Raw genomic sequence first — 17448 nt, 5'->3', positions numbered from 1 at the left:
CATTTGTACCAGCACCTAAAAGAATGAAATACTTAGGTATAAATCTATATACCTAATCTATATATAATCTATATTGTATACAATATAATCTATATTGTATTATACATTTATATTGTATACAATATAATCTATAAACACATATACAAAATATGTATAAGATCTATATGAGGAAAAATATAAAATTGTGATGAATAAAAACAGAAAAGAACTAAATAAATGGAGAGATATACCATGTGCATGAATAGGAAGATTCATCACCAAGATATCAGTTCTTCCCCATTTGATCTACAGATTCAGTGCAATCCCGATCAAAATCCCAGCAAGCTATTTCATAGGTATTGACAAACCAATTCTAAAGATTATATGGAAAGGCAAAAGACCCAAATAGCCAACACGATACTGAATGAGAACAAAGTTGGAAGACTGATACTACCCAACTATAATACTTATTATAAAGCTAGAATAATCCAGACAGAATGGTATTTGTGAAAGAATAGACAAATAAGTCAATGGAATAGAATAAAGAGCCCAGAAATACAGTCTCATAAATACAGTCAACTGGTCTTTGAGAAAGGAGCCAAGGAAATACAATAGAACAAAGACAGTCTTTTTAACAAATGGTGTTGGAACAATTGGACATCCACACATAAAGAAAGTGAATTCAGACACAGACCCCACATGCTTCACAAAAAGAAATTCAAAATAGGTTACAGACCTAAATGTAAAAGGCAAAACTATAAAACTCCTAGAAGGCAACACAGAAAATTGAAATGACCTTGGATATGGCAATGACTTTTTATATCCAATATCAAAGGAATAATCCATGAAAGAAATAATTGATAAACTAAATTTCATTAAAATTAAAAACTTCTGCTCTGAAAAAGACAATGACAAGAGAATGGGAAGACAAACTCGGAGGAAATATTTGCAAAGGTATATCTGATAATGGACTGTTACATAAAATATAAAAGAACTCTTAAAACTCAACAATAAGAAAATAGTCCAATTAAAAAATAGGACAAAGACCTTAAGAGACACTTCACCAAAGAAGATGCACAGATGGCAAATAAGCATATATAAAATTTTTCACATCATAGGTCATCAGGGAAATGAAAATTAAAATAATATACCACTATACACACAATTATAATAGCCAAAATCTACAACACCAAATGTTGACAAAGATGTGAGGCAACAAGAACTATCATTTATTGTTGTTTCAATGCAAAATAGTACAATCACTTTAGAAGACAGTTTGATAGTTTCTTACATACTCTAAACATGCTCTTACTGATTGACCCAGCAATTATGCTCTTCAGTATTTACTGAAAGGAGTTTGGCACAGTTGGTTAAGTGTCTGACTCTTGATTTCTTCTCGAGTCATGATCTCACCATTCATGAAATCTAGCCTCCTTGGGCTCTGCACTGACAGCAAGTCCTCCTTCTCCTCCTTTCTCTCTGTCCCTCCCTGCTCATGCGCTCGCTCTCTCTCTCTCTCTCTCTCAAAATAAATAAATACATAAACATTAAAAAAGAAAAAAGAAATGAGCTATCAAGCCATGAAAAGACATGGAGAAACTTTTAGGTAACTTTTGCTAACTGAAAGAAGCCAATCTGGCTATATACTATATGATTCCAACCAAATGACATTTTGGAGGAGACAACTATGGAGAAGAGTAAAAAGATCAGTGGTTGCTAGGTGTCGGGGTGGGAGGGATGAATAAATAGGTAGAGCACAGAAGATCTTAGGGAAGTGAACACACTCTGCATGATACCATAGTGATGGGCATATGTCACTATACATTTATCCAAACCCATAAAATACTTGACACCAAGAGTGAAGCATAATGTAAACTATGGACTTTGGGTGATTATGATGTGTCAACATGGATTCACCAGTTGTAATAAATGTACCACTCTCGTGGGAGACATTGATAATAGGGGAGGCTATGCATAAATTGGGTAGGAGGTATGTGGGAAATCTCTTACTTTCCCCTCAATTTTGCTGGGAACCTAAAACTGTTGTAAAAAACAAAATATTAATTTTTTAAAAAGCTAAAGAATAAAAAATTTAACCCTTATTTATATATATATCATATATATCAAAATTATTATATATATCATATATATAGCTGAGAAGAATATATTTTTGAATGCAAGGATTCTGTTGAGTTCCTGATTTTGAGATTCATTCAGGGTAAGTTGATTTCTGGGTCTTAAAGATATTCTTTCCTTTATCTTTCAAATCTCATTTATGCACTGAATTACTTGTCCTCTAAAGTTCATGTCTAGATAATAACAGATGCTTCCTGTTAACTCCCACAGTTGTCTTTATTTCACTTAAATATGTAGGTTAGGTTTATTTTTGGTATATTCACTTTAAAATATTTATTATTCCAGTGCTTTATTTTAATTTTAAATGCACTATGATATAAAGAAAATCTTTGGTAATTTTTTTTGTTAAATAATGCCATTGAAAAGTAAAATAATCCTTTTTAATATAAATTATCTTTTCCAAATAGTCTTTTTTTTTTCTTATTGTCCATTTGTTTTGTTTTCATTTATTGAACTTTTAAGAATTAAAGGAAGTGATGGAACTGAGATTTTCATATCATGCATTTATATTTTCAAGTAACATATGTACCTTAGGTCAAGCTCATTTGTATATGCTAGTACTAAATGAAGAAAAGATTTGCTTTGTCATAGAAATAAACAAAATGTCATACACATTGATTTGATTTGTTTACTGTGCTAGTTTCAGTACTGTTTCACTACAAGTATGCATATTACCTACACTTGTCTGACAACGCTTTGCTCCATGATAAAGCCAACAGCAAAGCCAAGTACCTGTTTTATGAGGTAAAGAAAGACAGGTACAAGTTTGTACCATGGGAGTGTTTACTGATCAGAAGAAAGGAAGTTTTAAGAAAAATATTCAATGTGTTGAAAAAACGAAATAGTCCACTACTACTTTTCATCTCTTAACTAGTTTAGAAATTACAGATAGGTCGCCATATACTTATGAAATGTGATCTTCTGTTCACTTTAAAACTTACATATGCAGAAAAATGCACCATCATTTGCTAAACATTGATATAAGTATAATATCATTACTTTTGATGATAAAAAAGAGCAAATGATGCAAACATATGCTCTTCCCTTAGGCTTGTACTTCTTGCAATTAATAAAACCTTACTGATGTTTCAAAATGAGTTTTTAGTATTTTCTTTTCCATTACCAATAAGCCCCAAAATGAATTTCAGGTATTTTAAGCCTATTTAAATGAACATTTTTGTTATGGACTGAATCTTTGTATCCTCCCCATCACCTAGAAATTCACATGTTGAAGCCCTAACCTCCAGTGTGGCAATTTAGAGACGGGGGGGGGGGGGGGGCTTCTAAGGAAGTAATTAAGGGTAAATGAAGTCATAAGGGTTGGAGCCTTAACCTGATGGGATTAGTATCTTCACAGAAGAGACAATAGAGAGCTCTCTCTTTCACACATCATCAAATAAAGGCCATGAGAGGACATACCAAGAAAACAACTGCCTGCAAGACAGATAGCTCTCACCAGAAATCAAATTTGCCAGCACTTTGATTCTTGGATTTCCAGTCTCCAAACTGTGAGAAATAAATTTCTGTTGTGTCAGCCATCCTGTATATGGTATTTTGTTATGGCAACCCACGTAGACTAATATAATTTGAAATCTCTATTTGTTTATTCTCTGTAAATTCATACATAGTTCTTACAGGAAACATAAAGTATACACAAATGTACAAAATTATCTGAGTAATATTTTATTCCTAAAGGATTTGAAAATTTCTATTAGTATAAGATAGTTTGGGGTGGGTAAAATACTTGCAACTTCCCGACGGAAGAGTTCACCCAAGGATAAAAAGGGACCATATATTATTTTTTACCTTCTATTCTATGTAAGTGAATCTTATAAAAGAATAGTGGTCTCTTATGAAAAAACATTCAAAATTGAGGAAAACTGAAGGATAAGTATTCAAAGAGACTGAGGAGGAACAAAACTAGTAAGTCATGAACCTTTAGATTATTCACTGGACATATGGATTAGGGAAGGACAAAAATGAAAAATTCATTAGAGTGAACATTTGTAAAAAAGAGATAGCAGTGTGCCATTTCAGTTTTTCTCTTTGCTTAATGAGACGATGCTACCTTAGGTTAGCATTCTTTTCATTTTCTTTTGTTGTTATTTATTAGATTTTCAATAGCCCTATTGTCAAAAGATCAATAAATCTATTGTTTTTAAAGTTAAAAACACAGTTCTCATAAAAATATAAATTAGACATGTTTCAAATATCTAACTAAATCATGAGGGAATCAGTAAGATCACTAAGCTAGTTTCAAATGCATTTGGAAAACTTGGTATTTCAGGCATTTAGAAAAAAAATATGTATTAGAATAATATTGGTAGTTTAGTGTGGGTTTTTTTTGGATCTGTTTAATGTCTTACAGAACAATAAACCATAATCTTTGGGTTATTTTTTCTTTTTTTCTTTAATTTCTTTTAATGTTTATTTATTTTTGAGAGACAGAGCACAAGTGGGGGATAGGCAGAGAAAGAGAGACACACAGAATCAGGAGCAGGTTCCAGGCTGTGAGCTGTCAGCACAGAGCCCGATGTAGGGCTTGAACTCAGGGACCTTGAGATCATGACCTGAGCCAAAGCTGGACTGATCCACCCAGGCACCCCGGGTTATTTTTCTTACTAGACAGAAATTATTTGCATCTTTATCAGAAACCAAACTATGAATTAACATTAAACTTTGAACCCTTAATAACAAGTAGCAAAGGTAAAAAATGGTATATCCTGCTGGAAAATTAGCATCATGGCATGATACTAATTTTATGGATGCACATATTGGCCAACTGAACTTCAGAAAGGCTGTGTCAATTTATACTTCTGCCAGGAATGAGGGAGATGTTCTCTTAAAAACATTTTTTAATATTATACATTTTTTTTTCTTTGAAAGCTTTATTTTATCAACCAAGGAAGAGAAAATTCAAAGTTATGAAGCATTCCAAAGCCATATTTCAAAGCCAAGATTATAATTCATTTACTGGTGTTCTATTCCATGACCGGGATGCTAAACAGATTGCTAGCCTTAGGATTCCTTCATTCATGAGTATTCTTCCTACTCCTGCCCTTCCCAAAGCCCAAGAATAATTTGGCTGCTAATTACCCATCTCCACACCTTTCCAAGGTTGGTCCTCTCCTGGTAATATTTTGCTCTTTAATTAAATTTTAACGTAGCTCATAACCCATTAAACTTCAACTCATACTATAGATATTTTTTAGCTCCTACCTGGTTTAATACATTTGAAGCTTTTAAGTCTATAATCTTAAAGAAAGGGGGAAAGAAAATATCAAAATATGTAGGAGATTTTAGAGAGGTAGGAGTGGGTTGGGAGGAGTGTAGGATTGAGGATCAAAAAGCATTCCCCAAATCCTTTAAATCACATCGTATAAACCAAAATATTATCCTTCTCACCACATTTGTGTGTACAAGCTGAAACTCTTACTTCCTACTCAAGAAATTCAGGACAATAAGGTACTACAAATATAACTACTCTAATTTATGAAAAATATAACTTACAATTTTCGTATTTTATTGTTAGCAGCAAAGTTACTTTCTCACAGCTGTGGATCAAGGCAAATCCTTGTGCTGCTACACTAAATTTGAGATCTGTTGATAAAATTATCAGCTCTTAAACTGGCTTTGCTACTTGTTCCTACACTATCTTTAGAATTTTCACTAATCACCATGTCCCAACTCCATTCCTTAGGTGTATTTTAGGAAAGCATCATTTCAACATCTGTAATACTCCATGTGTGGTGAAAAATACACAGCCGCACTGACCCTAGAGCCTAGCAGCCTACATGTAAAATGAGGGTCATTAGCATTTATAGCCATTTTATCAGCTCATCCTACTCAGCCTGCTTAACCTACTTGCCAGGACCTAAATCTGTGCAGATTCTTCCCCAAGTGTTTTTTGAAAGTTCCCAATCAAGGAACAAGATGGTTTAAAAAAAAAATCTGACACAACTGAATACTGAAACTTTTAAAGAGATGATATGACATATTATTTATTGATAACACTCTGTGTTCCACTGTACAATAGTTTGAACACTGTATATGATGTTCCATCATAACATAATGAAGAGTACTTAAAATAGAGAAAAAGTGTATATGCCTAATTTTTTATAACTGAACAGAAAATCCTAATGGAGTATCTCCTTTGTATTCAAGGAATACAAAGAACAACTCACAAATCTATGGTCTCTGGGGACTCTCAGTCTACTTCCCTGCCTCTTGTGGGCATCCAGCATTGCCCCTGTTGTTGCTTCTTTCCTACCCAGGCTGGAGCCCCCTATAACTTTAAAACTGTAAAACCCTTGTGATACCAAAATGGTCTTAGCTCCCTTACATCTTCCACGTTGGAACCACACGGGTTTGTTTTTTGGTTTTGTTTTGTTTTTAAAGAAATGGGAAGATATATCCCTTCTCCAGGGGTCTTTGATCTATTCCATTTTTTACCTCTCCAAACCTCAAAACATCTACCTGCATCTTAAGAGGAAGGAGGAAAACACTCAGGCAAACACTGTGGGTGAGGGGTAGCACCAACTCATTCATGTCATAAGATACACACAAACAAGTTTGAAACCCTTTAACTCCTTACTAGGACTCTCTACCTCCATGGCTTTTAATAAATTTGAATCCTAACTCCACTATTCAGTATCTGCAAGTCTTTAACAGAGTTATTTAACTACCCTATGCCCCAGTTTCATGATCTGAAAAATGAGGATGATAATAGTATTTACCTTACAAGGTTTTTAGAATGAGTAAATGAATCAATATTCGTAAAACACTTAGCACGGTACCCAGCGCCCAGTAGGGACTCTGTAAGAGTTTGGTAAGTACTCTGTAAAAAATTCATTCCATTGGAAAGTTTTAAATCTTGCTTTTGAGGGAAAAGCTATGGAAAAATAAAATCATATTTTAATCTTCTAGTGAGACCACCCCAATTACCATCATCTTTTTAAAAAATTTTTTAACATTTATTCATTTTTGAGAGACAGATCACGAGTGGGAGAGGGGCAGAGAGAGAGGGAGACACAGAATCTAAAGCAGGCTCCAGGCTCTGAGTGGTCAGCACAGAGCCTGATGTGGGGCTCGAACCCATGATCCATGAGATCATGACCTGAGCTGAAGTCGGACACTCAACCAACTGAGCCACCCAGGCGCCCCTCTTTTTTTAAAGTAAAATTAAAAATGAAAATATTTTATAAATCTTATACATATATACATTAGATTTTAAACAGAAAAAAACAATATTTTTGTGTTACTCCAAAGGTAAAATTGGTAGTAAATTAGAAATAAATGCAAAAATTAATAAAGCATATTGCCAGCTGTGGTTTAGGGAAATGGGAGGCTTATGATAAAAAGCTTGGAAATACATGCTGAAATTTAAAGTGCATGTAGGCTTTGCTCCATAAGCCTCTGAGGTACTTTTCTCTAAACAGTGGTTTCTCAAATGTACTCTTCTGTCCAATACAACCTGAAAACTCTTGGGTGGTAATAAAAAATGTAGACTACTAGGTTTTATCTAGGATTTATTAAATTAAAATATCTAGAGTCATCTGCAACTTATGATAATCTGCAATTTCAATAAATTCCCCACTTGAAAACTTAGTGCACCTTCAGGTTTAGAACTGCTATCCCAAAGACATGATCACACAAGTGTGAAAAGTTGGTCACTGGAGCATGCATTGTCTGTAACAGTGGAAAACTGGTACCTGGCCAACAAAACTACACTGATCTTGACACCACCTAGAAAATAATCTCAAGAAATTGTTTATTGTGAATCTAACCCTCAAGAAACAATTAGAAAATGCAGATTTGGGAATATCCTACAAAGCAGTGAACTGAGAAACTTAGCAGAAGACCATGGGGAGGGGAAGGAAAAAAAAAAAAGTTTAGAGAGGGAGGGAGCCAAAACATAAGAGACTCTTAAAAACAGAACTGAGGGTTGATGGCAGGTGGCAGGGGGGGAGGATGGGTGATGGGTATTGAGGAGGGCACTTGTTGGGATGAGTACTGGGTGTTGTATGGAAACCAATTTGACAATAAATTTCATAATAAATAAATAAATAAATAAATAAATAAAACTGGCAATGTCATAAAAAAAAGAATGATAGCAATGTAAATTAATCTTGTCCATAAAAATACAAACTGTGTCTGGTAGAATGCAAATGATTACTACTATATAGATATGATCAATTATTTTTGAGGGGGAGGGGCAAAGGAGGAGAGAGAGAATCCCAAGCAGGCTCCACACTCAGCCCAGAGCACTAGGCAGGACTCCATCCCACAACCCTGGGATCATGACCTGAGCTGAAATGAAGGGTCAGAGGCCCATCCCTCTGAACCACCCAGGTGCCCCAACACTGACCAATCCTAATAGATTTTGCATTTATTTGTAAATCCATTACAACATTCCCTAATTGACATATATATGTAGTTTTTTGAATTCTTTTTAAACTGGTTATATCTTGATTCCTTCATAAACTAAGAGATTTAAAAAAAATCTTCACTCACGTTTTTATATTTGTATGAGAGCCACAATTATATCCTCTTAAATTTTATGTTTGAGGGAACCTGGGTGGCTCAGTCAGTTAAGCATCTGACTCTGGCTTTCAGCTAAGGTCATGATCTCATGGTTTGTGAGACTGAGTCCTTCATTAGGCTCCACACTAACAGTGAAGAGCCTGCTTGGGATTCTCCCCCACTCCCTCTGCCCCTCCCCTGCTCGTGCGCTCTTCCTCTCTCTCTTTCTCTCAAATTAAATAAACTTTTAAAATTAATTAATTAATTTTATCTTTGACCCTTAAATGTCTTATTATGAGCATGACAGGTTTTGGTTTTTTTTTTTTTTAATTTATATCCAAGTTAGCATATAGCACAACGTTTTCAGGAGTAGATTCCTTAATGCCCCTTATCCATTTAGCGCATCCCCCCTCCCACAACTCCTCCAGTAACCCTCTGTTTGTTCCCTACATTTAAGAGTCTCTTGTGTTTTGTCCCCCTCCCTGTTTTTGTATTATTTTTGCTTACCTTCCCTAATGTTCATCTGTTTTGCATCTTAAAGTCTTCACGAGTGAAGTCATACGATGTTTGTCTTTCTCTAATTTCACTTAGCACAATACCCTTCAATTCCACCCCCGTAGCTGCAGATGACAAGATTTCATTTTTTGATTGCCGAGTAATACTCCACTGTATATATATATACTGCATCTTCTTTATCCATTCATCTGTCAATGGACTTTTGGGATTTTTCCATACTGTGGCAATTGTTGATAGTGCTGCTATAAACATTGGGGTGCATGTGCCCCTTCAAAACAGCATACCTGTATTCCTTGGATAAATACCTAGTAGTGCAATTGCTGGGTCGTAGGGTAGTTCTATTTTTAATTTTTTGAGGAACCTCCACAGTGTTTTCCAGAGTGGCTGCACCAGTTTGTTTCCCACCAGCAATGCAAAAGAGATCTTCTTTCTCTGCATCCTTGCCAACATCTGTTGTTGCCTGAGTTGCTAATGTTAGCCATTCTGACAGGTGTGAGGTGGTATCTCATTATGGTTTTGATTTGTATTTCCCTGATGATGAGTGATGTGGAGCATTTTTTCATGTGTCAGTTGGCTGTCTATTCATGTCTCTTGGAGAAGTGTCTATTCATGTCTCTTGCTGATTTCTTCACTGGATTATTTGTTTATTACGTGTTGAGTTTGAGAAGTTCTTTATAGATTTTGGATACTAACCCTTTATCTTACATGTCGTTTGCAAATATCTTCTCCCATTCTGTCAGTTGCCTTTTAGTTTTGCTGACTGTTCCCTTTGCTGTGCAGAAGCTTTTTATTTTGATGAGGTGTCAATAGTTCATTTTTGCTTTTGTTTCCCTTGCCTCCAGAGACGTGTTGAATAAGAAGTTGCTGTGGCCAAGGGAGCATGACAGTTTTATAAAAATATTAACAGTATTTTAAAAAAGAGAGTATTGTATAAAATTTAAAATATTCAAAATATGCTTATTATTGTTTCTTTCTCTAAAAGTTTGGTCTGGGGCACTTGGGTGGCTCAGCTGGTTGAGCATCCAACTTCAACTCAGGTCATGATCTCCCGGTTTGTGGGTTTGAACCCTGCATTGGGCTCTGTACTGACAGCTCAGAGCCTAGAGACTGCTTCAGATTCTGTGTCTCCCCTTCTTTCTGCCCTCCCCCACTTGCACTCTCTCTGTGTCTGTCTCTCTCAAAAATAAACATTAAAAATTTTTTTCCATAAAAAAATAAGCTTGCTTTGTAAAATATGTACATAGTTACACACACACACATATACTAAGATATAAAATAAGGTCATAAAATAACCTTATATATGGGATATAAAAGATAGAAGTATAAAATAAAATCATACAACCAGGAGCTCTAAATTACCTACCTGGGGCTACTATAACAAAGCCCACAGCCAGAGGCCCTCAAGCAGAAACAAATATTGATGAGCAGATTAAAGAAAAGACCAGACACCACTGAAGGCAAAATCTGCCTTAATAATTGTATAGTCCTTACTGTCTAACACAGTGACAGCCTGTTTCAAGGAGTTTGTTATTTATTTAGTCATTGCTGCGTAATACATTGCACCCAAATAATCATTCATTATCTCATAGTTTCTATGGGACAGGAGTTTAGTCACAACACAGTGGTGGGGGCTTGTCCTAGCTACACAACATCTGGGTCATCAGCTGGAAGACTCAAGGCTAGAAAGCTAAAATCTCCTGAATGCCTCACTGAGGCTAGAGGCTGTGCTTCTGAGTTGGCTTGTCCCACAAAGCTAGCAGTTTGGTTCCTTGCCACATGGAGACCTCCTACAGGGCTGACTGACTGTCCTCATAACAAGGTGGCTGGCTTCTCCCAGACTAACACAAGAGGAAAAAGCCAAGTAGAAGCTCTCCTACACTTGGAAGTCACACAGCATCAATTCCACTATTCTTTGAAACCAGCTGCAAGTTCTTTTAGTAGTTCAAATAGGAGATTTTTAGGTAAAAATCAATGACTTAGTGATTAATTAAAAAATTGAAAAAATTTTTAATTCTCAGTTTTGCTGCTAAAGACTGGGCTGGTAGTATAATCATCATTCTTAAGGTCTGCCAAAGAAAAAATTTTAAACTAGTTAAAATTAAACTAGTTTAAAATTTTCAATACAAATCAATCAGCTTAACTAAGCCAGGTGTAGACTGGTGAGGAAAAACTTGACTTCTTTTGTTTACTGTGGCTAGAAATAAGCAATTATTTTTATTTAGACAATTAGAAAAAAAAGAACATTTTAGTACTTAAAAACAAAGCCCAAGTAACAATATTTGAAAAATATCAAATGAGTAATCATCTGGGCAATCAAATTCCAAGGTAAAAACAAAAGAAATTACAAAGTCTTCCTGGCAAAAGCCACAGAAAACGTTAAAACAGTCTCAAAAAATGTGCTGTCACAACCCTGCTATTTCTTTGCATGGATTGGGTGCATGGAAATGGATAGGATATATTTGTAAAGATAAAAAAATGACTCTTTTCTCAAGTGTCTTTGATTTGGAATAGTCATGGCTAATAATCTGAGAAGCCAGAAGGATAATCCAAATGAAAGAACAAATCTACCTAGAAAGATGAGACAAAACAACAGATGATTGTATACATTCAAGCCTCCTGCTTACTCTCCTTAAGAAGGACAGGAGAATTGCTTTGACTTGAAAAATATGCTAAGAGGTGAGCCATTGTGTCATAAGCCTGAAACTTGCTCCCTTTCAAGCCCTGCTGGGTAATAAGCAAATATATGGATGGTAAAAACAGAAACAGTGAGGAGGTTAATAAAGTGCTGGAAATTCATCTGTGATAAAAGATAATGAAAAAACCTATGAGCGGGTAGGTGTGACATTGCTAAAGTAGTAAAAGTGAGTGCTGTAAAAAATAGGCAGTTTTTGAAGTATTCTTTTAAAAAAGGATTCCTAGGATACTATGAAGTTAGGTCTCTTCATGCCTCCCCCATGTTTCATTCCTGTAAAGGATCAACAATATTCATTTCTTACTTAAAAGATTATCTGTTGATAAAATAAAGTGAAATAAGTAACTGTTTCTGAAATGAGTCCTAGTTTTTAATGCTTCTTCTTATAGATAGGTTTTAGCACAATTTCTTATTTTTGTTTATAAAACTATACAATAATTTATTCATGCAGTGAGAAAAGGAAATTATCTTTCCCATTATTTTTATGCAAATGCAGCACATTATATATTCTCTACTCTACTACACCTTGCTTTTTGTGGACATATCATAATTTCGTAACAGAACCCTACCCAAATGGGCATTTGGGTTTTAGACATTATTTCTTCTAATAACCACAAAATATCTACTTGTGACTTCTTACATTATTTTATTCAGAGATCACAAGGAAAAGAGACTCAAGCACTCAAAATTATTTATTTAAAATACACACTTTTGTTAAGTAAAGCTATCTTTTCAACTTAAAACTTTATCATCCATTCAAAATAAACTTATCACTTAAATCCAGTGAAGTACAATTAACTTTTTCATACTAAGTTCAAGAAAGAATCAAATAAAAATACCTTTCTATATACAGAAATTTAAAAGGGTTTTCAAAATTACTGTTGAAAGTCTATTAGTTAGACTCTAATTGAAATTATGTGTTTTAACTGAATTTTTTTTTCTTTTCCTTCTTCTTAAATCCTTATTTTTTATGTGGCTACTCACTGTAGCAAAAACAGGTCAAACATTTATCAGTTACATTTGATTATATACTAAGAATAATTTCTCTAGGTTTCACAAAATTAGTAAGTTTTTACTCAAAAAAACCTTGTCTTTCTTCAGAATTTCAAATGAGATCTAGTAAAACAAAAATTATGTGTTACTCAATTCCTAAGCTCAGCTACATGGTTGAAAGATTGACAGTTTGTTATATTCAAAGAAGGTCAAGTTAATACTTGACCAAAATATTTCCACAAAGAAAAATATTTTATTTTTTTAAGTTTATTTATTTTGAGAGAGAAAGAAACAGTGTGAGTCGGGGAGGGGCAGAGAGAGAGAGGGAGAGAGAGAATCCCAAGCAGGCTCAGTGCTGCCAGCACGGAGACCGATGCAGGGCTCGAACTCACAAACCGTGAGATCGTGACCTGAGACAAAACCAAGAGTCAGACACTTAACCAACTGAGTCATCCAGGTGCCCTCCACACACACAAAAAAAGTTTTTAATTGCTATATATTAAAATATATTGGCAGCAGGTGTGAAAATGGATGTATAAATATATAACAACATAAATGTGCAACTTATAGACTTTAAATATTAACCTTTGATTTCTCTATATGAGTGTACTTAAAATGTTAAATATATACTTATAAAAATAATTTTAGTTCTCTGTACATTAAAGATTTCAGTGATTTTTTTCCGTAGAAATGTGATTAACGTAAAACACTGATATTAAAAAAGAATATTCCCCCTCACTCCCCACTAGCTTAAATAAAATATAAACTTTATTTCTCTTTCCTATTACCTCAGTGTGAGCCCAGATGACTGCAGCAGACTGAGCCCAATGTGACTGCTCTTCCATTCTTTAACGCTGCTATGCCCTCCGTTACCATCTACCTGACTAAGGGTGGGTTGCCACAATGCTTCTGTTGTAGCCAGTGAACAGGAAAAAATGAACTTAAAAATTCAGTCCCACAAGTGGCATGAATTAGTCTGCACTCATTCCACTGATAAGCACTTAGTTACAAGGCCATAACAGCAAGATATTGCCCTATCAATGGAAAAAAAAGAAAAAAAGAAAGTGGATTTCAACTAGCAATCTCCACAGTCCCTCTCATGTTTTCATGTTTTTATATTTTATTTTATTATATATAAATATATCTGTATGCATAGATGATACGTGGAAAAATAGAGAATCAGTGCAGGCCACCTGTTTCCTTCCACATGAAACTCTAGAGATGTCAAAGAAATAAGGACAGAGGACCTTTTTGTTCCTGACTTTAATCTTGCATTTCAGTAAAACATTTGCTCTAGATCATGCTTTTGTTTTTTCCTTTCTTTTTTCTTTCTTTCTTTCCATTCTGTTTTGCTGTGCTGAAATTAAAACATACAGAAAAACAGAACAGTCTCCCTGTACCTATTATCTAGTTTCATTAATGATCAACATTCGGTTCTTATACTTCATTTATTACGCCAAAAACCTTTTTTTGAGTATTTTAAAACAATGGCAGACATGCCATATCATCTGTAAATATTTTAATATGCATCTCTAAAAGATAAGGGAAATTTTAAAAAAACAATCATGATACCATCATCACATCCAACAAAATAACACTGATTCGTTCCAAATGCTCTTTCCTATAATTTTATTTACCAGTAAAGTTTTTTTTCTTTGTAGTGTTCTCATATATTCTTTTTATTAGAGACAAATTAGTAATTTTGCTGGAAATATAAACCTTTGAAGTAGGCAAGTGGGGAGAAGGAGCTATGAACACTTCACCAGGAAGCACTCTTTTCTGCTCTAGCCCACAGTGTTTTGAACTATTAGTGTTCCTGGTTTCTGCAATACAATTTAGCTCTTAATTGTCAATTGTCTTTTAATATTTCACGTGTGTAGATTTGTTCTCCAACTATGCAGTGAACTCACTAAAGATAAATTCTTATACTGCCTTATTTTACACAATGCTAGACTCAAGATCTCAACCAATGTTACTCTCTTTCCAAAAATTCTTTGAAATCTCTCACCTTCTTTATTCATAATTATGTTTTCAGTAGCATTTCAGCATTTCATAAAATTAAACAATGAAACCAAGTCTCCATTTATAATGGCAAGATTTCTGTTAAGTTTAATGGTTTTCAGTCGGAGTCAAAATTCACGTAACAGCAACATCAAATCCCTACATCAAAATGTCAACTACTGACTGCAGGATACTGGAGTAGAGAATTACTGATTCTTAAATTTGTTTTATTATTAATTTTTTTAATTTTAAGTAGGCTCCACACCCAACTTGGGGCTTAAACTCACGATCCTGAGATCCAGTCACATCTTTTGTCAACTGAGCCAGCCAGGTACCTTTTATTGATAGATGTTGGTTACATTTCTCACACTCTTGTTCAAGTAAAAAGCAAGGGCAATAAGAAAATGTGGAAAGATCTTGTCCCTTAAAAAAAAAAAACAAAAAAAACCTCTCGGGGCACCTGGGTGGCTCAGTCGGCTGAGCATCCGACTTCGGCTCAGGTCATGATCTCACAGTTCACGAGTTCGAGCCCCGCATCAGGCTCTGTGCTGACAGCTTGGAGCTTGGAGCCTGGAGCCTGGAGCCTGTTTTGGATTCTGTGTCTCCCTCTCTCTCTGCCCCTCCCCCGCTCATGCTCTCTCTGTCAAAAATAAATAAAAATTAAAAAAAAAAAAAACCTCTCAAATAAATATGGTAGAGGTCTCTTGTAAGCATCTTCTATTCAGAAACCACTGTTCATGTATGTATCTAATTAGCATAATTAGTAGAATGCATGCTTTGCATTTTTAAATACAAAGTCCAAGGATAATTCTGCATAACTGACCAAAATAAAGCCACATCATTAAGGATGATTGTGGCAAGACTGAAGTGAAGAGAAGCAGTTTATAAATAGTATTAATAATTGCAGATAGTAAAGAATTATTTTAGTTACAGCTAATAAATAAAAACACAATTCCAGGTATGCCAGTGCATCAACCAAACTGGGATATGGTGAACACATGTTCTTATACCAGCCTTTTAAGGATTATTAGAATGAACTTTTCTTACTGCCACTACCTCTAGAATGGGCTCTTGATACTCTCAGCTCAGCTTCATGCCCCTTTCCCTGATTTCCACATTTGACATCCCCATCCAGTGGTGCTGTTAAGTGGGAGGCAAAGATAGTATTAACTTGAATCAGGAAATATCTCAAAAATGATAGAGTCTATGCTGAATTTTAGATGGGGATATGTCATTGGAAATGAATACCTACATTTAGAATGTATTAGTTAGAGAACATTAGTCATGGAATAAGGAATATAGGCTTATTTTATGAGATATTAGATAGGCATCTTCTTTCTCCCTTGCTTAATTCCCGTTCCTCTCTCGTAGGAATTTCTCCTACGACTTCATTTGTATTGAATTGTTTGCTCCCTGCCTACCCCTTCCCTACTCCAGTATTTTCATGCCATGGTTTATACTGGAAATATCCGTGAATGACCTGTGCATTTCCTTTGCAAGAAAATCTGGGAAGAAACAAGAGTTTTAGTTCTCTTCAGTAAATGTTTAATGGGTGACCATAAACAACTCACCTAATTTCTATGACCCTTAGATTTTTCATCTGTGAAATAAAGGGATTTGACTAAATTGATCCCTAAGATCTATTTCCAGTCTAAAACCCTATAAGACCTTAGAAGCTCTTAGTTCTTTTGGGGTCACATTTCTACAAGATTCTTTTAATTTGCTCATGGCCCAATAATCATGAGAGAATAGAGTCTTCCTTCTCACAATCATCGTAAGAACTTGATAAACTATGGAGATACAGCACCATGTAGCTAGCAACTGCTCAATAACAGAACTGAAGCTTTATACGTTAGATTTTCTGCAGGGTTTTAAAAACTTTTGTATAAAGATCACATGAACAGTAATTTGGAAAATCTTCTAATTCATAACTTGCCTTATTAACTTAAAAGCTAATGAAAGTTGCAAAACCCTGTGATTATAAAATACAGGAAGCCTGGATATACATTAATTAATCTTCTGTTCAAAGACCACCATCATTAGGGTGATATTTTTGGATAGGTTCTGCCTCGCAAATATAAAACTACATTATAAAAGTTTACTTAATTGCTAAAGGACCATGCTAACACCATCAAATTGACTATTCTGCTAATATTTAATTCTCATGGTAGAAAGTTCCCAAACTTTGGAACTTTTTATTTTTTGTTTTTTTAAACCCTGGCTATATTATTTAGCATGAGTCAAATTTTGAGGTAGTGTCAATTTTGAAATTCTGCCAGGCATGAAAAGGATTTCAACTCACTGGCTTAATTTACATGGCCACGAACTTTATAGCTTATCAGGCTCAATCTTGTCATTTTTGGCTGAGAGAGGCAGATTTTCACCTACATACGAGGTTTTAGCTATAATATTTGTTATTTTCAAACAGAGCCAACTGTTAATTAACTTTTTAAAAGTAGGTAATACATGTGTGCACACGATACAAAATATGAAATACAAAAATGATTTACCAGGGAAAGTCTCCCTCTCATACCAATTTCCCAGCTACCCAGTCTCCTACCAGCTCACATAGTTTTGGCAGATTGAGAGGAGCTTACAATTCTTTATTA

Source organism: Panthera uncia, chromosome B1, assembly GCF_023721935.1.
Source record: "Panthera uncia isolate 11264 chromosome B1, Puncia_PCG_1.0, whole genome shotgun sequence".
NCBI lineage: Eukaryota > Metazoa > Chordata > Mammalia > Carnivora > Felidae > Panthera > Panthera uncia.
Note: the sequence above shows the minus strand (reverse complement) of the source record.